At 41.2% G+C, this 22,363-nt stretch overlaps 1 protein-coding gene across 1 annotated transcript in view; it reads right to left on the minus strand.

Annotated features, from left to right (window-relative positions):
• NHLH1 (nescient helix-loop-helix 1) overlaps positions 1 to 19,677 on the minus strand; it is a 31,528-nt gene extending 11,851 nt beyond the window's left edge. Inside the window, exon 1 of the mRNA XM_089659491.1 lies at positions 19,461 to 19,677. The gene's annotated coding sequence lies outside the window, so the exon portion shown is untranslated. The remainder of the gene's footprint in view (positions 1 to 19,460) is intronic.
• Positions 19,678 to 22,363: the final 2,686 nt, after the last annotated feature.

Raw genomic sequence — 22,363 nt, forward strand, 5'->3', positions numbered from 1 at the left:
AAGTGACCAGTCACACCAATGCGATTTCAATTTCCAAATCGCACCTGAAATGGCATCTAATGAATGTTAATGTCGGCGTCTTAAGATGTGCGATTTGCTGCGGCGCGATTTTTTTTGTGCAGTATTTTTTTGTGCAGTTTTGTTGCGATTTCACCTACATAGAATATAATAGAAATCGCACTGCAAATGGCAAGAAATTGTTGAAAATCTTCACAAGTAGAGAAAATGTCTTCAAAAATCGCACCTGAAATCACGCTGAAATTGCACACAAATCGCTCAGTTTTTAATCGCAGCGGTGTGACCGGGGTATAAGTGACCAGCCACACCAATGCGATTTCAATTTCCAAACCGCACCTGAAATCGCAGCTAATGAATGTGAATGTCGGCGTCTTAACACGTGCGATTTGCTGAGGCGCGATTTCTCGAGTAGTTCTTGCGTGACTTTTTCTGCAGTTTAATTGCGATTTCACAAAAATAGAATACAATGGAAATCGCACTGCAAATGGCAAGAAATCATTGAAAATCTTCACAAGTAGCGAAAAAGTCTTCAGAAATCGCACCGGAAATCACGCTGAAATTGCACAATTTTAAATCGCAGCGGTGTGACCGGATTATAAGTGGCCAGTGACACCAGTGTGATTTCAATCTGCAAATCGCACCTGAAATCGCAGATGATGAATGTGAATGTGCGATTTGCTGCAGCGAGATATCTAAAGTAGTTTTTTGTGCAGTTTTGTTGCGACTTCACCTACATAGAATACAATGGAAATTGCACCGCAAATGACAAGAAATCATTGAAAATCTTCACAAGTCGCAATAAAGTCTTCAGAAATCGCACCTGAAATCACGCTGAAATTGTACATAAATCGTGCAGTTTTTAATCGCAGCGGTGAGACCGGGGTACAAGTGACCAGTGACACCAATATGAGTTCAATCTGCAAATCGCACCGGAAAATGCAGCTAATGAATGTGAATGTCGGCGTCTTAACACGTGCGATTTGCAGCGGCGTGATTTCTAAAGTAATTCTCGCGTGACTTTTTCTGCAGTTTTATTGCGATTTCATAAAAATAGAATACAATGGAAATCGCACCGCAAATGGCAAGAAATCGTCGAAAATCTTCTCAAGTAGCAATAGAGTCTTCAGAAATCTCACTGGAATGGCACACAAATCGCACGATTTTAAATCGCAGCGGTGAGACGAACAGAAATCTGGAGCTGGACGTAAACAAAGATCATATTTTTAGTTTTTTTTTTTTAACTTGGTATTAAAAGCTCCATTCACAATAGGCATCACACAGGAAGGAGATTCACATGCAGTTCTTTATGGTGCGATTTCAGCCCATTCGTTTTTTTTGCCCGCGCTGCACCAAAAGTAGTGCTTGTGCTACTTTTGGGGACACACTGCAACCGGATCGCATGGCTCATTTGCACGTTTTTTAGAAGAGTCACAAGGTACTTTTTTTCTGTGCTTCTCGTGCCTTGGGCAAGAAATTGAAATAAATGGGTTGCTCTATAGTTGGCGTGTGGGAACGCCCTTAAAACGCATGGAAAGGAGCGTGCGCTCAGTCGCACCTTTAGGTGTGAAGCAAGCCTCGGGATTTGTTTCTGCATTTCTCTCCCCTAGGGCAGCCCATTGAACTGAATGGGCTGCCTTCCATGCGATGCACGGGAATATTCTGAAAACGCAGACACGCTCAGTCGGAGTAGAGAGCATCCCATTGGAATTAATGGACTGCCCTAAAGCGACGTGCAGGAACGCATCAGCGCTCAGCCTCAAGGACTTGTTTTCCACCTTTTTTGAGTATAGGGCATCCCATTGGAGTTGATGGACTGCCCTAAAGCACCGTGCAGGAATGCATCAGCATTTAGTCGCACCTTTAGGTGTGAAACAAGTTTCAAGGACTTGTTTTCCCTGTTTATTGAGTATAGGGCTTCCCATTGGAATTGATGGACTGCCCTAAAGCGACGAGCAGGAACGCGTCAGGGCTCAGTCGCACCTTTAGGTGTGAACCAAGCCTCAAGGACTTGTTTTCCACATTTATCGAGTATAGGGCATCCCATTGGGATTAATGGACTGCCCTAAAGCGACGTGCAGGAACGCGTCAGCTCTCAGTCACACCTATAGGTGTGAACCAAGCTTCAAGGACTTGTTTTCCCTGTTTATTGAGTATAGGGCTTTGCATTGTAATTTATGGACTGCCCTAAAGCGATGTGCAGGAACACACCAGCGCTCAGTCACACCTTTAGGTGGGAAGCAAGCCTCAGGGACTTGTTTTCCACGGGTATCGATTATAGGGCATCCCATTGGAATTGATGGACTGCCCTAAAGCGCCGTGCAGGAACGAGTCAGCGCTCAGTCGTACCTTTAGGTGTGAACCAAGCCTCAAGGACTTGTTTTCCATGTTTATCGAGTATAGAACATCCCATTGGAATTTATGGACTGCCCTAAAGCGACGTGCAGGAACGTATCAGCACTTAGTTGCACCTGTAGGTGTGAACCAAGCTTCAAGGACTTCTTTTCCTTGTTTATTGAGTATGGGGTATTGGGGTATCCCATTGGGATTAATGGACTGCCCTAAAGCGCCGGGCAGGAACCTGTCAGCACTCAGTCGCACCTTTAGGTGTGAACCAAGCTTCAAGGACTTGTTTTCCACATTTATCGAGTATAGGGCATCCCGTTGGAATTGATGGACTGCCCTAAAACGACGAGCAGGAACGCATCAGGGCTCAGTCGCACCTTTAGGTGGGAACCAAGCTTCAAGGACTTGTTTTCTATGTTTACGGAGTATAGGGCATCCCATTGTAATTTATGGACTGCCCTAAAGCGATGTGCAGGATTGCATCAGCGCTCAGTCGCACCTTTAGGTGGGAACCAAGCCTCAGGGACTTGTTTTCCACGGTTATCGATTATAGGGCATCCCAGTGGAATTGATGGACTGCCCTAAAGCGCCGTGCAGGAACGAGTCAGTGCTCAGTCATACCTTTAGGTGTGAACCAAGCCTCAAGGACTTGTTTTCCATGTTTATTGAGTATAGGGCATCCCATTGGAATTTATGGACTGCCCTAAAGCGATATGCAGGAACGCATCAGGGCTCAGTCGCACCTTTAGGTGGGAACCAAGCTTCAAGGACTTGTTTTCTATGTTTACGGAGTATAGGGCATCCCATTGGAATTTATGGACTGCCCTAAAGCAACGTGCAGGAACGCATCAGCACTTAGTCGCATCTTTAGGTGTGAACCAAGCTTCAAGGACTTCTTTTCCTTGTTTATTGAGTATGGGGTATCCCAGTGGGATTAATGGACTGCCCTAAAGCGCCATGCAGGAACGTGTCAGCACTCAGTCGCACCTTTAGGTGTGAACCAAGCTTCAAGGACTTGTTTTCCACGTTTATTGAGTATAGGGCATCCCATTGGGATTGATGGGAGGAGCCAGACTAAAGCCACTTTGACTTTCCTGGATACCTGGGCTGCTTCTTTGGAGTCACCGGAGACGTATTGCTAGCCACACGAGATAACCTTATCACCTTGGTATAAGCTCTATGGGTGGGACGGAACGCGTGGAAGGGCGTAGCCTAGAAGGAGCCGGACTAAAGCCGCTTTGACTTTCCTGGACACCTGGGCTGCTTCTTTGGAGTGCAGCACCGGCACCCACTTTTAATGCGAGTCGCCGGAGCCGCATTGCTAGCCACACAAGAGAACCTCCTCACCTCTGTATAAGCTCTATGGGTGGGACGAAACGCGTAGAAGGGCATAGCCTAGGAGGAGCCGGACTAAAGCCGCTTTGACTTTCCTGGACACCTGGGCTGCTTCTTTTTAGTCACCGGAGACGTATTGCTAGCCACACGAGATAACCTCATCACCTCTGTATAAGCTCTTTGGGCGGGACGAAACGCGTCGAAGGAGGAAGACTAGGAGGAGCCGGACTAAAGCCGCTTTGACTTTCCTGGACACCTGGGCTGCTTCTTTGGAGTGCAGCACCGGCACCCGCTTTTAATGCGAGTCGCCGGAGCCGCATTGCTAGCCACACAAGATAACCTCCTCACCTCTGTATAAGCTCTATGGGCGGGATGAAACACGTAGAAGGGCATAGCCTAGGAGGATCCGGACTAAAGCCGCTTTGACTTTCCTGGACACCTGGGCTGCTTCTTTGGAGTCACCGGAGACGTATTGCTAGCCACACGAGATAACCTCATCACCTCTGTATAAGCTCTTTGGGCGGGACGAAACGCGTCGAAGGACGAAGACTAGGAGGAGCCGGACTAAAGCCGCTTTGACTTTCCTGGACACCTGGGCTGCCTATTTGGAGTCACCGGAGACGTATTGCTAGCCACATGAGATAACCTCATCACCTCTGTATAAGCTCTATGGGCGGGACGAAACGCGTCGAAGGGCGTAGCCTAGGAGGAGCCGGACTAAAGCTGCTTTGACTTTCCTGGACACCTGGGCTTCTTCTTTGGAGTCACCGGAGACGTATTGGTAGCCACACGAGATAACCTCCTCACCTCTGTATAAGCTCTATGCGTGGGACGAAACGCGTCGAAAGGCGTAGGCTCGGAGGAGCCGGACTCTGTATAAGCTCTCTAGGGCATCTTACAATGCATACAATGTAATGCGCTTTTTTACAAAAATGCCCAAAAAAGAGAAGCAAGAATTTTCCACACACTGCTGTCAATGGTACAATGCCAACTAGTTTTTAGGCACTGGGGTCCTGCGTCGTAGCACACATAAAATGCGACGGCGTGTGTCACAGCAAGAGACCTCTTTAAGCCCCGCCTCCAATGCGATGAAAGCTGGCTGTCCACATGGAAATCCAGTTTATCGCGGTCTGATCGGACTCGCCATCAAAGTACAGAAATATCCTAAATCATAATTCATTGTTTCCTGTCGAATGCCGGACAGCCGGATTCGAAGGAACTCCAATCGAACGCGTCGGCTGCTCGCGATCACCTTCCGGTTTTCGATCGGTTTCATTAATCGCAATGCATTCCATTTTATTGGATTGATTGAAATTTGCTGCTCGCGCCATACGAGGGTCTTGATGTGCGTTGCGTAAAAATACGCGTCTGCATTTTCATGCCAGGTTATGACGCTTGCCATTGCGTTGCAATCTGCCGTGTGTGTGTATGTGGGCGAGGGTGCCCCTGCAGCACCGAGTTTCTGGGCTATGACTGGAATGAGGTGACAGTGCTGGAGGAGGGGCGGTGACCTCTGAGTAGGTAGGACATGAATGGTCGGTTCTCTGTCCACCCCCCATCATTGCAGGACAAGTCCAGCTCGCTCCCCCTGATGGATGTAGTGACGTCATCATGCAATGGGTGATGTCATCACGCGACGGGTGCTCCCCGATTGCCCTTGTAATGGGTGGTTGTTTACTAGCCAGAACTGGACAGAGTGATGGCGGTCCGGGGGAGAAGTGAGTCTGGGGGAGAGGGGGGGTAGGGTAAATATAATTAATGGGGGGGGGCTGCTGGAGAATTATAATTAAAGGGGGAGGGGCGGTGACCTCTGAGTAGGTAGGACATGAATGGTCGGTTCTCTGTCCGCCCCCCTCCCCCCATTGCAGGACAAGTCCAGCTCGCTCCTCCTACTGGACGTAGTGACGTCATCATGCAATGGGTGACGTCATCACGCATCGGATGCTCCCCGATTGCCCTGGTAATGGGTGGTTGTTTACTAGCCGGAGCTTGATGGAGTGATGGCAGCTGGGGGAGAAGTGAGTCTGGGGGAGAGGGGGGGTCCAGGGGAATTGTATGCAATGTGAGATTGTGGGGTGCAGGGGAATTATTATTGTGGGGGAAGGGTAAATATAAATGAAGGGGGGGCTGCTTGAGAATTATAATTAAAGGGGGATTATAATTTTTTTGGGGGGGTTGCAGGAGAATTGTAATTGTGTAGGGGAGGGTAATTATAATTGAAGGGGGATCTGCAGGGCAATTATTATTGTGGGGGAAGGGTAAATATAATTAATGGGGGGGGGCTGCTGGAGAATTATAATTAAAAGGGGGAGGGGCGGTGATCCCTGAGTAGGTAGGACATAAATGGTCGGTTCTCTGTCCAACCCCCTCCCCCACATTGCAGGACAAGTCCGGCTCGCTCCTCCTACTGTACGTAGTGACATCATCACGCAATGGGTGACGTCATCGTGCAATGGATGACGTCATCACGCGATGGGTGCTCCCGGATTGCCCTGGTAATGGGCAGTTGTTTACTAGCCGGAGCTGGACGGAGTGATGGCAGGTGAGTCTGGGGGAGAGGGGGGGTCCAGGGGAATTGTATACAATGTGAGAATGTGGGGTGCAGGGGAATTAAAACTGAAGGGGGGGGGCTGTAGGGAAATTATAATTGTGGGGGAGGGGTAAATATAATTAAAGGGGCGGGGCGGCTGGAGAATTATAATTAAAGGGGGGGATTATAATTTTTTTTAGGGGGGGTTGCAGGAGAATTGTAATTGTGTAGGGGAGGGTAATTATAATTGAAGGGGGATCTGCAGGGCAATTGTGGGGGAAGGGTAAATATAATTAATGGGGGGGGCTGCTGGAGAATTATAATTAAAGGGGGAGGGGCGGTGATCCCTGAGTAGGTAGGACATGAATGGTCGGTTCTCTGTCCGCCCCCCATCATTGCAGGACAAGTCCAGCTCACTCCTCCTACTGGACGTAGTGACGTCATCACACAATGGGTGACGTCATCATGCAATGGGTGATGTCATCACGCGACAAGTGCTCCCAGATTTCCCTGGTAATGGGCGGTTGTTTACTAGCTGAAGCTGGACGGAGTGATGGCAGGTGAGTCTGGGGGGAGAGGGGGGGGTCCAGGGGAATTGTATGGTATTAGTGGGAGGAATAGTGCCCCATCCTTGGTGTCAGTGGGAGGAGTAGTGCTCCATCATTGGTGTCAGTGGGAGGAATAGTGCCCCATCATTGGTGTCAGTGGGAGGAATAGTGCCCCATCATTGGTATCAGTGGTAGGAATAGTGCCCCATCATTGGTATCAGTGGGAGGAATAGTGCCCCATCATTGGTGTCACTGGGAGGAATAGTGCCCCATCATTGGTGTCAGTGGGAGGAATAGTGTTCCATCATTGGTGTCAGTGGGAGGAATAGTGCCCCATCATTGGTGTCAGTGGGAGGAATAGTGCCCCATCATTGGTATCAGTGGGAGGAATAGTGCCCCGTCATTGGTATCAGTGGTAGGAATAGTGCCCCATCATTGGTGTCAGTGGGAGGAATAGTGCCCCATCATTGGTGTCAGTGGGAGGAATAGTGCCCCATCATTGGTGTCAGTGGGAGGAATAGTGCCCCATCCTCGGTGTCAGTGGGAGGAATAGTGCCCCATCATTTGTGTCAGTGAGAGGAATAGTGCCCCATCATTGGTGTCAGTGGGAGGAATAGTGCCCCATCATTGGTGTCAGTGGGAGGAACAGTGCCCCATCATTGGTGTCAGTGGGAGGAATAGTGCCCCATCATTGGTGTCAGTGGGAGGAATAGTGCCCCATCATTGGTGTCAGTCAGAGGAATAGTGTCCCATCATTGGTGTCAGTGGGAGGAATAGCGCCCCATCATTGGTGTCAGTGGGAGGAATAGTGCCCCATCATTGGTGTCAGTGGGAGGAATAGTGCCCCATCATTGGTGTCAGTGGGAGGAATAGTGCCCCATCATTGGTGTCAGTGGGAGGAATAGCGCCCCATCATTGGTGTCAGTGGGAGGAATAGTCCCCCATCATTGGTGTCAGTGGGAGGAATAGTGTCCCATCATTGGTGTCAGTGGGAGGAATAGTGTCCCATCATTGGTGTCAGTGGGAGGAATAGTGCCCCACCATTGGTGTCAGTGGGAGGAATAGTGCCCCATCATTGGTGTCAGTGGGAGGAATAGTGCCCCATCATTGGTGTCAGTGGGAGGAATAGTGCCCCATCATTGGTGTCAGTGGGAGGAATAGTGCCCCATCATTGGTGTCAGTGGGAGGAATAGTGCCCCATCATTGGTGTCAGTGGGAGGAATAGCACCCTGAAGGCACGCAAAGCACCACATTCAGCCCACAGGCCGCAGTCTGAACCACATTTGAGATTTTTAAGTTTCAAGTCCATAAATGTTGAATTCCCCTCCCCCCCATACTGTCATCAGCCAATCAGAGGGCACCCTCCTGCGACCAAGCGATTCCAGCTATCCGCCCGGCGGATTTTGTTCGGCAGGAGCCCCCCCCGTCCCGCTCTAACGATCGTCTCATTATCCTCTCCAGCTGATTAGCTCTCACAATGGGATTAATGTCGATAAATTTCCCCTCTCCAATCTAATTGGCCGTTTGGCGAGCTTTTAGCGCCCTTTCAGGACTTCCGAGACGCAGCCCTCCAAAGACAAACGCTTGTTAGAAAGAGTCAAACGAGCCGCCTTCTCATCTTCTCATTTCCTTTTTTTTTTTTTTTTTTTTTTTTACTGCCGGTCTTTTCAAACTCCATCCAACTTCCCCCGCGCCGCGGCGAAGATAAAAGCGTAAGAGGCGTCCAGTTTACGAAGTCTGAGTCGCCCATTAGAGGCGTTTACACGGCTCACTTGAGCCTCGTTAGGGCTGTTTATTGCTTAATGAAATGTGCGCTACTAAAAAAAAAATAGAAAATAAAAAATAAAAGTAACGGGATTTAATGAGGATTTTGAACACTTAAAAAAAAAAGAAAAAAAAAAGGAACGGGATTAATCAGGATTCTAAACACTCCCAAAGAAAAAAAAAATAATGGGATTTAATCAGGATTCTGAACACTCCCAAAAAAAATAAATAATGGGATTTAATCAGAATTCTGAACACTCCCAAAAAAAATAAATAAATAACGGGATTTAATCAGAATTCTGAATACTCCCCAGAAAAAAAAAAAGTTACGGGATTTAATCAGGATTCTGAACACTCCAAAAAAAAAAATAATGGGATTTAATCAGGATTGTGAACACTCCCCCAAAAAAGTAACGGGATTTGATCAGGATGCTAAACACTCCCAAAAAAAAAAATAATAAGTAACGGGATTTAATCAGGAAAGTAATGGGATTTAATCAGGATTCTAAACACTCCCCAAAAAAAAAAAAAGTATTGGGATTTAATCAGGATTCTGAACACTCTCAAAAAAAAAAAAATATTGGGATTTAATCAGGATTCTGAACACTCCCCAAAAAAAAAGTAACAGGATTTAATCAGGATTGTGAACACTCCCAAAAAAAAAAAAAAAAAGTATCGGGATTTAGTCAGGATTCTGAACACTCCCCAAAAAAAAAAAAAGTATCGGGATTTAGTCAGGATTCTGAACACTCTCAAAAAAAAAAAGTATTGGGATTTAATCAGGATTGTGAACACTCCCCAAAAAAAAAGTAACAGGATTTAATCAGGATTCTGAATACTCCCAAAAAAAAAAAAAGTAACAGGATTTAATCAGGATTATGAACACTCCCCATAAAAAAAAAAAAGGATTGGGATTTAATCAGGATTCTGAACACTCCCAAAAAAAATAAATAACGTGATTTAATCGGGATTCTAAACACCCCCCAAAAAAAAAAAAAGTATCGGGATTTAATCAGGATTATGAACACTCTCAAAAAAAAAAAAAAAAAGTATTGGGATTTAATCAGGATTCTAAACACCCCCCTCAAAAAAAAAAAAAAAGTATCGGGATTTAATCAGGATTCTGAACACTCTCAAAAAAAAAAAAAAAAGTATTGGGATTTAATCAGGATTCTAAACACTCCCAAAAAAAAAAAAAAAAGTAACAGGATTTAATCAGGATTCTAAACACTCCCAAAAAAAAAAGTAACAGGATTTAATCAGGATTATGAACACTCCCCATGAAAAAAAAAAAAGTATTGGGATTTAATCAGAATTCTGAACACTCCCAAAAAAAATGAATCATGGGATTTAATCAGGATTCTAAACACTCCCCAAAAAAAACAAAACAAAAGTAACAGGATTTAATCAGGATTAATTACTTAGATAATTAATCCAAATCATGATAATATTTTTGGGAATACAAAAAAAAAATACAATGTATAAATTCCGGAGAATTCATAATAGAACCTAACAAGCCGCGGCGCCGAAAAGGTTTTTGCAAACGCGCTAAAAGGATCCTCGCACCTGGGCGATGCAAGCGAGACAACTAAATCAAACAATTATAATATAATTCAACTTTTTTTTTTTTTTTTTGTAATAACTTTATCAACAAAGACAGAAAATGTCCGGCATGCAGGGATTTTTCTACGACGCTTTGTTCCGTATCTCATACACATCCCAATTGTCTCAGGGGATGCTCAGTTTTGTCTGATTAAAAAAAAAAAAATCTCCCCTAATATAAGAGATTAATAATCGCTTCCAAAGGGCACATCTTCCTTTTATCATCATAAAAATCTCAATAAATTAAGGAGCTGCTCTAAAAAAAATTTTCTACTGATCCTTACGGAGATGTTATTTGACGCCTTATTCAAAAATAATACAATTTGCACAAATATTTAGTAATGATTAAAAAAATAAAAGTCGTACTTTAACATAGTCGTGGTTGAGGTTGTTATAAAACTTGCAGAATTTAAAAAATATACTGCTTAAAAAAATTCTAATAAGAAAAAAAGTTATATTTTAGAAAATTAGTTAGAAATATTTAATAATATTTAATAATTATAAATATTTTAAAAATTATTTAAAAACAGTTCTAATAATAAAAAATAAAATATCCAGGGAATATCCGGTTGCCTCTCAGGGGATCAGGAAGGAATTTTTTTTCCCAGCAGGAGCAAATTGGATCATTCTTTGCTGGGTTTTTTTTTTTTTGCCTTCCTCTGGATCAACTGTGGGTATAGGATTATAACTTTTTTTTTTTTTTTTGGTTGAACTGGATGGACTTTTGTCTTTTTTTCAGCCAGACTAACTATGTAACTATAATATTTTGATTAGAGATATTTTTATTTTAACGGTTTTAATTTTATTAAGAGGTTTAGCATCATTTTCACCCAATATTCACACGACTTTCACCCAAGAGTCAACTATTTTTCTGTAAAAAATGGGTGAAAGTTTTATGAATCTTTGGTGTAAATATTGACAAATAGACCTCAAAATATTTATTTATTTCTAGTTTTATAATTTTGTTGCTGATTTTTTTTAAATCTAAGTTTTAACATAATCTTGAAGTTTTTTAATTTTATTACGGGGCAAGTCAATGTTTTCACCCAAGGTGAAATTTTATTAAGAGGTTTAGCATCGTTTTCACCCAATATTCACACAACTTTCACCCAGGAGTCAGCTCTTTCTCTTACACAAAAGATGGATGAAAGTTTTGTGAATCTTGGGGGTACACATGAAAAAATAGACCTCTAAATGTTTATTTTAATATTTTTTTTGGTTATTTTATAATTTTGCTGCTGATTTTTTTTTTTTTTTACAGACTATTCATCATATTAGCTGTGGCCTTTTTGTCTAAATTTTAACATGACCTTGAAATGACATTCTTATTATTAAAGGGGCCAGTTTATCAATGTTTTCACCCAAGATTCATATGACTTTCACCCAAGAATCAACCATTTTTCTAATGTGAAAAATGAGTGAATGTTTTGTGAATCTTTGTAGAAACATTGATAAACAGACTTCTAAATAGTGATGATGATAATGATGATGATGATTATTATTATTAATAATAATATTAATAATAATAATAATAATAATATTAATAATAATAATAATAATAATATTTTATTTTATTTTAGAATTTTGCTGCTGACTTTTTTTTATCCGATTTTTCATAATGTCAGTTGTGAGATTTTTCTCTAAGCTTTAACATGACCTTGAAGTTATACATTTTTATTAAAGGGGGCAGTTTATCAATGTGTACACCCAAGATTCACACAACTTTCACCCAGGAGTCAACCATTTTTCTTATGTGAAAAATAGGTGAAAGGGTTGTGAATTATGGGGGAAACATTGATAAATCTACTTCTAAATAATCATTTTGCTTCTTGTTATTGTTATTTTTATTTATTATTTATTTTATTGTTATTAATATTATTATTTTATTTTTTATTTTATTATAATTTTATTTTATTTTTTATTTTATTATTATTTTATTTTAGAATTTTGCTGCTTCTTTTTATCACATTTTTCATTAAGTCAGTTGTGAGATTTTTTTTCTAAGCTTTAACATGACCTTAAACCTATTTATTTTTATTAAGGGGGGCAGTTTATCAATGTTAACAACCAATATTCACACAACTTTCACCCAAGAGTCAACCATTTTTCTTATGGGAAAAAATGTGTTAAAGTTTTGTGGATATTGGGTAAAACGATTAATAAATGGACCCTTAAGCATTTATTTTATTGTTTTTTTTTTACCCAAGAGCCAACCATTATTCAGAATGGGTGAAAGTTTTGTGCATATTGGGTGAAAACATTGGTAAATGGACCCTTAAGTATTTAATTTACTATTTTTTTTCCATACAAGAGTCAACCATTATTCAGAATGGGTGAAAGTTTTGTGAATCTTGAGTAAAAATATTGGTAAATGAATTATTAAGTATTTAATTTACTATTTTTTTTCATACAAGAGCCAACCATTATTCAGAATGGGTGAAAGTTTTGTGAATCTTGGGTAAAAACATTGGTAAATGGACCCTTAAGTATTTAATTTACTATTTTTTTTTTCATACAAGAGTCAACCCTTATTCAGAATGGGTGAAAGTTTTGTGAATCTTGAGTAAAAATATTGGTAAATGAATTATTAAGTATTTGATTTACTATTTTTATTCCATACAAGAATCAACCATTATTCAGAATGGGTGAAAGTTTTGTGAATCTTGAGTAAAAACATTGGTAAATGGACCCTTAAGTATTTAATTTACTATTTTTTTTCCATACAAGAGTCAACCATTATTCAGAATGGGTGAAAGTTTTGTGAATCTTGAGTAAAAATATTGGTAAATGAATTATTAAGTATTTAATTTACTATTTTTTTTTCATACAAGAATCAACCATTATTCAGAATGGGTGAAAGTTTTGTGAATCTTGAGTAAAAATATTGGTAAATGGACCAGTAAGTATTTAATTTACTATTTTTTTTTTAATACAAGAGTCAACCATTATTCAGAATGGGTGAAATTTTTGTGAATCTTGGGTGAAAACATTGGTAAATGGACCCTTAAGTATTTAATTTACTATTTTTTTTTCCATACAAGAGTCAACCATTATTCAGAATGGGTGAAAGTTTTGTGAATCTTGAGTAAAAATATTGTTAAATGAATTATTAAGTATTTAATTTACTATTTTTTTTTCATACAAGAATCAACCATTATTCAGAATGGGTGAAAGTTTTGTGAATCTTGGGTGAAAACATTGGTAAATGGACCCTTAAGAATTTAATTTACTATTTTTTTTCCATACAAGAATCAAGTTTTGTGAATCTTTTTATTTTTTTTTAAAGTATTTATTTTATTCTATATAAGAGTCAACCATTATTCAGAATTGGAGAATGCTTTGTGGCTCATGGGTGTAAACATCAATAAACAGACCTCTAAATAATAATTTTTTTTTGTTTTGTTTTAGAATTTTGTCTGCTTATAGAATCAGGTTATTCAGTGCATCAGCTGTTTTTTTTTTTTTTAAGCTTCAACATGACCTTGTAGTTATTGTCTATAAGGGAACCAAACAAATGTTTCCTTTGGGAGCTGCTTGGCAACAGGAAAAAAAAAAAAAATAATAATAAAGACGGCCCCAAGACACACAAAAAAAGGACAGCAATAATATGTCATTAAAAAAAAATAAGAAATTGGATTTAAAAAAATAATGTTTTGTTGAATGATTTTGCGAAATGAAACTATCAATGTTTAAAATATAATTTAAAAAAAAAAAATAATAAATTTTTTTTAAAATTAAGAACGAAAATTAATATTTTTTTTTGTTATATTACAAGACTGTTGTTGTTCTATATATATATATATATATATATATATATATATATATAAAGATATATATATATATAAATATATAGAGATGTATACAAAGATTTTTACAAAGATTTTTTTTTTAGTCATGTTCATGTTTCACAAATTTGGTGAAATTTAAAAAAAAAAAAAAAAAATTAAATTGCCCAAAAATTTAATTTTAATATCTCGCATACTGGGTTGACTTTAGTTCTACAATAGCAACAGGTTATCCTTTTATAGTTTAAACAGCATAAAATATAAAGGAAGGGATAAACTGGCACATAAATTGTTTGATATTGGCAATATTTAAGCAGCCAACCCTGTGTGTGCAAGCAAAGCTTGGATCGGCTTACAATTACCGAAATGATCATCTGGTCTGTTCGAAGATTTTTTTTTTGCTCGTTCCTGGACAGGCTAAGCCGGAGTATGATGATAATCGACTCGCAATTCCCAGTCATCGTTAAAAAATTTGCATGCTCGGGGAGTGATACGATTTTTTTGAAAGCCTCGTTTTTTCGCCAACAAAAGCAGACAAGTGTCGCACTTCAAGATGCAAACAAAAGTCACGTGACCGGCGTCAGTACTTAAAGACATATTTTGGCCCTGGTGCGCCTCCTCTTCTCTAAAGTGGCAGCGGCGACTATTTGTAGATTGCAAGCTCTGAGGGTCACTTTGCTGTTTAATTATTAAGTATGTATTTATATCACTTGTGAGTCAATATTGTTTTTTTTTTATTTTTTTATGGTGGTTACTGAGCTGTAGGGCTCAGTAAAAGTCATATGCGTTTTCTCTGCGCCTAGGCGCGCTTCAGACCCATTTATAGGGCGGTGACGACGATATCGATAAAATAGGGGGTTAAAATTTTGTCACGCCTCTATCGATTTATCTCTTTGATCTATCGCAGCTTGCCAAAACTCCCCCCCCCAAATGGAAGGACGGGCTCACCGAGAGGTTATAATAATACGGATAAACAACACAGCAAAACCAAAACCCAACATGAAACTGAAGACTAATACAATAAAAAAGCCAAAATTTCTGCCTTTTTCCCCAAGTTACAAATCCAAACAGGGCTTACTGTAACAGGGTAGTGTAAGGGTTAACACTCATGTATAGGTAGTGTAAAGGTTAACACTCAAATATAGGCAGTGCAAGGGTTAACACTCACATATAGGCAGCGTATGGGTTAACACTCACGTATAGGTAGTGTAAGGGTTAAAACACACATATAGGTAGCATACGGGTTAACATTCATGTATAGGCAGTGTAAGGGTTAACACTCATGTATAGGCAGTGTAAGGGTTAACGCTCATGTATAGGCAGTGTAAGGGTTAACGCTCATGTATAGGCAATGTAAGGGTTAACGCTCATGTATAGGTAGCATACGGGTTAACACTCATGTATAGGTAGTGTAAGGGTTAACACTCACGTATAGGCAGTGTAAGGGTTAACACTCATGTATAGGTAGTGTAAGGGTTACCACTCTCATATAGGTAGTGTAAGGGTTAACACTCTCATATAGGTAGTGTAAGGGTTAACACTCATGTATAGTTAGCATACAGGTTAACACTCATGTATAGGCAGTGATAGTGTTAACACTCATATATAGGCAGTGTAAGGGTTAACACTCACATATAGATAGCATACGGGTGAACGCTCATGTATAGGTAGTGTAAGGGTTAACACTCACATATAGGTAGTGTAAGGGTTAACATTCATGTATAGGCAGTGTAAGGGTTAACACTCATGTATAGGTAGTGTAAGGGTTAACACTCACATATAGGTAGCATACAGGTTAACACTCACGTATAGGCAGTGTAAGGGTTAACATTCACATATAGGCAGCGTATGGGTTAACACTCACGTATAGGTAGTGTAAGGGTTAAAACACACATATAGGTAGCATACGGGTTAACACTCATGTATAGGTAATGTAAGGGTTAACACTCACATATAGGCAGTGTAAGGGTTAACACTCACGTATAGGCAGTGTAAGTGTTAACACTCATATATAGGTAGTGTAAGGGTTAACACTCATGTATAGGCAGTGTAAGTGTTAACACTCATGTATAGGCAGTGTAAGGGTTAACACTCATGTATAGGTAATGTAAGGGTTAACACTCACGTATAGGTAGTGTAAGGGTTAACACTCACATATAGATAGCATATGGGTTAACACTCATGTATAGGCAGTGTAAGGGTTAACACTCATGTAAGAGTAGCATACGGGTTAGCACCTACGTAAGGGCAGCATAGGGGTTAACACTCATGTATAGGTAGCATACGGCTTAACACTCATGTATAGGTAGTGTAAGGGTTAACACTCACGTCAGGGCAGCATAGGGGTTAACACTCACGTCAGGGCAGCATAGGGGTTAACACTCACATCAGGGGAGCATAGGGGTTAACACTGTCTATGAACACAATTTAGAAAGGGGAAAAAATCGGTTCTACATAAAGAAGCCCTGCAGCCTGGAACTGATGTAGAGGACATTTGGGTCACCAGCGGGTCCCGGCCCCCGGCACTCGGTCTCTTCGCCTATGGTCATCTCAAGCGTTTTCAAACACTGTATGACGGTTTCTGTTTTTTGTTTTTTGCTCTGAAGGCCACGATTTTAAAATTTCCAATTCAAAGTTGACATTCAAGCGGCGTGTTAAAATACAAAAAAAAACAAAACAAAATTCAGGTCGATTAACCCTTAGAGCGCCCGAAAGCGCTGAGACTCCAGACCGAGGCCTGAGAAACCAGAGAAAACCAGGGAGCTGCTGATTGTTGTTTACTACGAATGGGGCTGTTACCACCCTAGACGGCGAGGGAACAGATGACTTGTCAACTGGGTGACTCCGGCGTAGAGGTGACAGATGTTACATGCTGCGAGCAGCCACACAACACAGAGACCGCCGCTAATACAAAATCCATAAACTTCACAGACAATGGGGGGAACTTAACCCTTCCCAGACTGGGGTGGGAGTGGCAGGGTTGTCTGAGTGTGGGGAAATGTGGAAGGGTGTTGAATGAATGAGGTGGTGGGGGGGGGGAGAAAGAAAAAAGAAAAAGCAAAAACAGAGTTGAAGAGGGAAAGAGAAAGAGATATAAAGGAAAAGAGAGAGAGAGAGGAAGAGAGAATGGCAGAGAGGGAGTAAGGCATAGGAAAGAAGAGAGAGAGCAAGAAATAGAAAGGAAGAGAACGTGGAAGAGGGAGAGAGGAAGAGAGAATGGAAGAGGGAGAGAGAGAGCAAGACATAGGAAAGAAGAAGGAGCAAGCGGAAGAGAGAGAGAGAGAGAGGAAGAGAGAATGGGAGAGGGCAAGACATAGGAAAGAAGAAGGAGCAAGCAGAAGAGAGCGAGAGAGGAAGAGAGAATGGCAGAGAGGGAGAGAGCAAGACATAGGAAAGAAGAAGGAGCGAGCAGAAGAGAGAGCAAGAAATAGCAAGGAAAGGAGAGAGAGAGGAAGAGGGAATGGAAGAGGGAGTGAGCTAGACATAGGAAAGAAGAACGAGCGAGCGGAAGAGAGAGAGAGAGAGGAAGAGAGAATGGTAGAGAGCAAGACGTAGGAAAGAAGAAGGAGCGAGCGGAAGAGAGATAGAGCAAGAATTTGAAAGGAAGAGAACATGGAAGAGGAAGAGAGAATGGAAGAGGGAGAGAGAGAGCAAGATATAGAAAAGAAGAAGGAGCAAGCGGAAGAGAGCGAGAGAGAGGAAGAGAGAATGGCAGAGAGGGAGAGAGCAAGACATAGGAAAGAAGAACGAGCAAGCGGAAGAGAGAGCAAGAAATAGAAAGGAAGGGAGAGAGAGGAAGAGGGAATGGAAGAGGAAGAGAGCTAGACATAGGGAAGAAGAACGAGCAAGCGGAAGAGAGAGAAAGAACTAGAAAGGGAGAGAGGAAGAGGGAATGGAAGAGGGAGAGAGCTAGAGACAGGAAATAAGAACAAGCAAGCGGAAGAGAGAGAAAGAACTAGAAAGGGAGAGAGGAAGAGAGAATGGAAGAGGGAGAGAGCTAGAGATAGGAAAGAAGAACGAGCAAGCGGAAAAGAGAGAGAGCAGAAATAAAAAAAGAAGAGAGAGAAGAAGAAAAAGAGAGTGAGAGAGGGATGAAGAGAGAATGGGAAAGGGAGACAACAAGAGATAGGGAGGTAGAAAGAGATAGTGGAAAAAAGGAGAGAGAGAGCAAGAGATTAGAAGGAAGAGAAAGAGAATGAAAGCAAGGAAGAAAAAAGTGAGAGAAAAAGAGAGAGTGAAAGAGAGTGTGGAACAGGGAAACAGCAACACACACGGATGTAGAAAGGAAGAGCGGAAGAGAGAGAGAGAGCAAGAGATAAGAAAGAAGAGAAGAAAAAAAAGTAAGAGAGAAAGAGAGAGAAAGAAAGGGAGAAAGAAAGGGAGAAAGAAAGAAAGAAAGAAAGAAAGAAAGAAAGAGAGAGAGAGAGAGAGAGAGAGAGAAAGAAAGAAAGAAAGAAAGAAAGAAAGAAAGAAAGAAAGAAAGAAAGAAAGAAAGAAAGAAAGAAAGAAAGAAAGAAAGAAAGAAAGAGTGAAAAGGGAGAAAACAAGAGATAAGAAGAAAGAGAGAGAGAAAGAAAGGAAGACAGGAAAAAAATGAGGGAGAGAAAATATAGACAGAAAGAGAGAGTGGAAGAATGAGAGAGATAGAAATAGAAAGAAAGAGGGAGAGAGGAATGAAAAGAGAGTGAGGGAGAAAAGGGAAGAGAAGAAAGAGAGGAAAAGAGAGTGGGAAGGAAAAAAAGAGAAAGCAGAAGAGGGAGAGAGCAAGTCATAGGGAGGAAGAGAAAGGGAGAAAAAGAGCAGAAAGAGGAGAGAGAAGAGGAAAAAAGTGAGGGAGAGAAAAAAAAGAGAAGAAAGAGTGGAAGAGGAAGAGAAAAAGAGATTTAGGGGGAAGAGAGAGAGGAAGAAGAAGAAAGAGAGAGGGAAAAAAAGAGGAAAGAGAGCAGAAAAGATAGATAGATAGATAGATAGATAGATAGATAGATAGATAATAGATAGATAGATAGATAGATAGATAGATAATAGATAGATAGATAATAGATAGATAATAGATAGATAGATAATAGATAGATAGATAGATAGATAGATAGATAGATAGATAGATGATAGATAGATAGATAGATAGATAGATAGATAGATAGATAGATAGATAGATAATAGATAGATGGATGGATGGATAGAAGGTTGGATGGATGGATGGATGGATAGAGGGATGGATAGATAGATGGATGGATGGATAGATGGATGGATATAGATAGATAGATGGATGGACGGATGGACGGATAGATGGATGGATAGATGGATGGACGGATGGATGGATGGATGGATGGACGGATAGATGGATGGACGGACAAAAATAGTCGATCATCTAAGATGAATAATTGAACCCCTTAGAAGAATGACATCACCCAACAAACACAACACTTCCCAAAACTCCTTTGTTTACAAATAAAGCTCCAACTTTTTCTCCCCAGTTGTGGTCAGAATACAACAAGCCCCGCGGATCGGAGGCATTACATGGAACACAGCGCTCACCTGTACATGGTCGAGTAGATTTTGGGCGAATCTCTTTCAGGTATCCATGGAAGGAGCACACTGCGCAGCCGCTGGTGGAGGGGACCTAAAGTTTCATGTGGAATGGGTCGGGAGGGATGGAAGTTTCATGGCCGGGAGGGACGGACGGATCCCAGACACGGAGAACAGGACAGGCGAACACGGAACACCGATACACCCATGAGTATAGGCTGCCATATATTTATATATGTGGTCAAACAGATCATACCACATGAGGGAGAAGGGCGGCTGCCGATTGGCCGGCTCGCCTCCTTCCATCATACATATTAATCAGCTGGGAGGTAAAGCCATTGGCTGACACAATGGGAAAGCCCTTGGGATGCAGGCGGAGGGGAGGGATTGGACCGGCTCCTGTGACTTTGGCTGTGGGGCAGAGGGATGCGATGGAGGGACCGGGACTGGATGGGAGATGCGGACATCTGTTCCCCATGCATTTTTCATAAAGGGAGGAAAAAAAAAAAGAGAGGAACAGAGAGCGACGAAACGCGAGCCAGGGACCGTCAATCACAGCCGAGTGACAGACAGGATGAGCTAAGGGAGACTATAACCCCCCCCCCGCCCACCCCACCCCCCACCATGGCGAAAGCGTCATAAAACCGACCCCCATGTCCAAAACGATCAACCAAAACGCAACGGCGTTCCCACCGATTTACCCCCCACTTCGAGCTGCGCCATTAAAGTTTCTGGCGAATCTGACGCGCATTTCTGAACTTTTTGCACTTATGAAAAAAAAAAAAGCGAGAGGCCGCCCAGGACGCCGTTGGCGAGGGCAGCACGCAGTCTCACGCCGGTTCTGCATCGCTCTGTGCATACTTGATGCGGAAAATATGAGAATGTTTTCTTTTTACCTGCCGCGATTGATAAATGTTTTGGGGTATTATCGCCTATTATTATTTGATGGCGTGGAGGGAGGAGGAGGGGGGGGGGCGACGCGCGGCAGGACGCGGAAATCTCATTGGATGAAGAAAAATCAGAGTGTTTTGTTTCATGTCGTAAGCTAAAAAAAACAAATATTTTGTTTTCCGATGCTTATAATTCGTTTTTGAATGTTAGATGTTGTATGTTGCGTGCGTAGCGCGCTCAGCGCCGAGGGGTGACCCCGAGTTTCGGGGTATTTAGGTACGTCTTGGGAGAATTTAGGTGAATGGGAACCCAAACTGGGTGAGGTTTGCTAAAGCGCTGCGTATCATAAACTGCCTTTAGAAGAAAAAAAAAACCCTCTTTTTCTTCCTCTGCACTGCCGGTCTCCTGCAGCCTCTTTGCATCCACATCCTGTTCACATATACTGGCTCATGGGTCTGCTGCACGTTATTGGCTTCCTGTTAGTGACATTCGATTGGAAGTCGGTGTGATAAGGTGGGCAGCACTGTGGCTAAAAGGTTAGCAGTACTCGGGTCGTTGGTTCGAATCCCTGCCACGGCACCACCTGCCTGGAGTTTGCATGTTCTCCCTGTGCCTGTGTGGGTTTCCTCCGGGTACTCCACACTCCAAAGACATGCTGGTTGGTTAATTGGGTCCTGTCTAAATTGGCCCTAGTATGTGTATGTATGAATGTGAGTTAGGGACCTTAGATTGTACGCCCCTTGAGGGTTAGGGACTGATGTGAATGTATAATATATATGGAAAGTGCTGCATAAATTGACGGCGCTATATAAGTACCTGAAATAAATAAAAATAAATAATATAAGGTGACAACGCAGGATCACAATTGGGAGACAGGGACAGGGTGTTGTCACCCTATAACAGGAAGTACCTTAACAAGGACTGACGCAGCAGCTGAGATTACTTTATTGGGAGAAGCTGAAACGACATATCTGAAAGCTTAAAAGAGATTTTAGAAAGAAAGAAAGAAAAGAGAGAGAGAGAGAGAGAAAGAAAAAAAAGAGAAAGAAAGAAAGAAAAGAGAGAGAGAGAAAGAAAAAAGAGAAAGAAAGAAAAGAGAAAGAGAGAGAGAGAAAGAAAGACAGAAAGAAAGCAAGAAAGAAAGAAAGAAAGAAAGAAAAAAAGAGAAAGAAAGAAAGAAAAGAGAGAGAAAGAAGGAAGGAAAGAAAGAAAGAAAGAAAGCAAGAAAGAAAGAAAAAAAAGAGAAAGAAAAGAAGAGAGAGAAAGAAAGAAAGAAAAGAGAAAGAAAGAAAGAGAGAGAGAAAGAAAGAAAGAAAGAAAGAAAGAAAGAAAGAAAGAAAGAAAAGAGAGAGAAAGAAAGAAAGAAAGAAAAGAGAGAGAAAGAAAGAGAGAGAGAGAGAGAGAAAGAAAGAAAGAAAAAAAAAGAGAGAGAGAAAGAAAGAAAGAAAGAAAGAAAGAAAGAGAGAGAAAGAAAGAAAAAAAGAGAAAGAAAGAAAAGCGGGAGAGAGAGAAAGAGAAAGAAAGAAAGAAAGAAAAGAGAGAGAGAGAAAGAAAAGAAAGAAAGAAAGAAAGAAAGAAAGAAAGAAAGAAAGAAAGAAAGAAAGAAAAGAGAGAGAGAGAGAAAGAAAGAAAGAAAAAGAGAGAGAGAAAGGAAAGAAAGAAAGGGAGAAAGAAAGAAAGAAAGAAAAGAGAGAGAAAGAAAGAAAGAAAGAAAGAGAGAGAGAGAGAAAGAAAGAAAGAAAGAAAGAAAGAAAGAAAGAAAGAAAAGAGGGAGAGAAAGAAAGAAAGAAAGAAAAGAGAGAGAGAAAGAAAGAAAGAAAGAAAGAAAGAAAGAAAGAAAAGAGAGAGAGAAAGAAAGAAAGAAAGAAAAGAGAGAGAGAGAGAAAGAAAAAAAAGAGAGAAAGAAAGAAAGAAAAAGAGAGAGAGAAAGGAAAGAAAGAAAGAAAGAAAGAGAGAGAAAGAAAGAAAAAAAGAGAAAGAAAGAAAAGAGGGAGAGAGAGAAAGAAAAAAAGAGAAAGAAA

Source organism: Staurois parvus, unplaced genomic scaffold, assembly GCF_062004578.1.
Source record: "Staurois parvus isolate SC_StPar_1 unplaced genomic scaffold, SC_StPar_1.0 ptg001161l, whole genome shotgun sequence".
Taxonomy (NCBI): Eukaryota; Metazoa; Chordata; class Amphibia; order Anura; family Ranidae; genus Staurois; species Staurois parvus.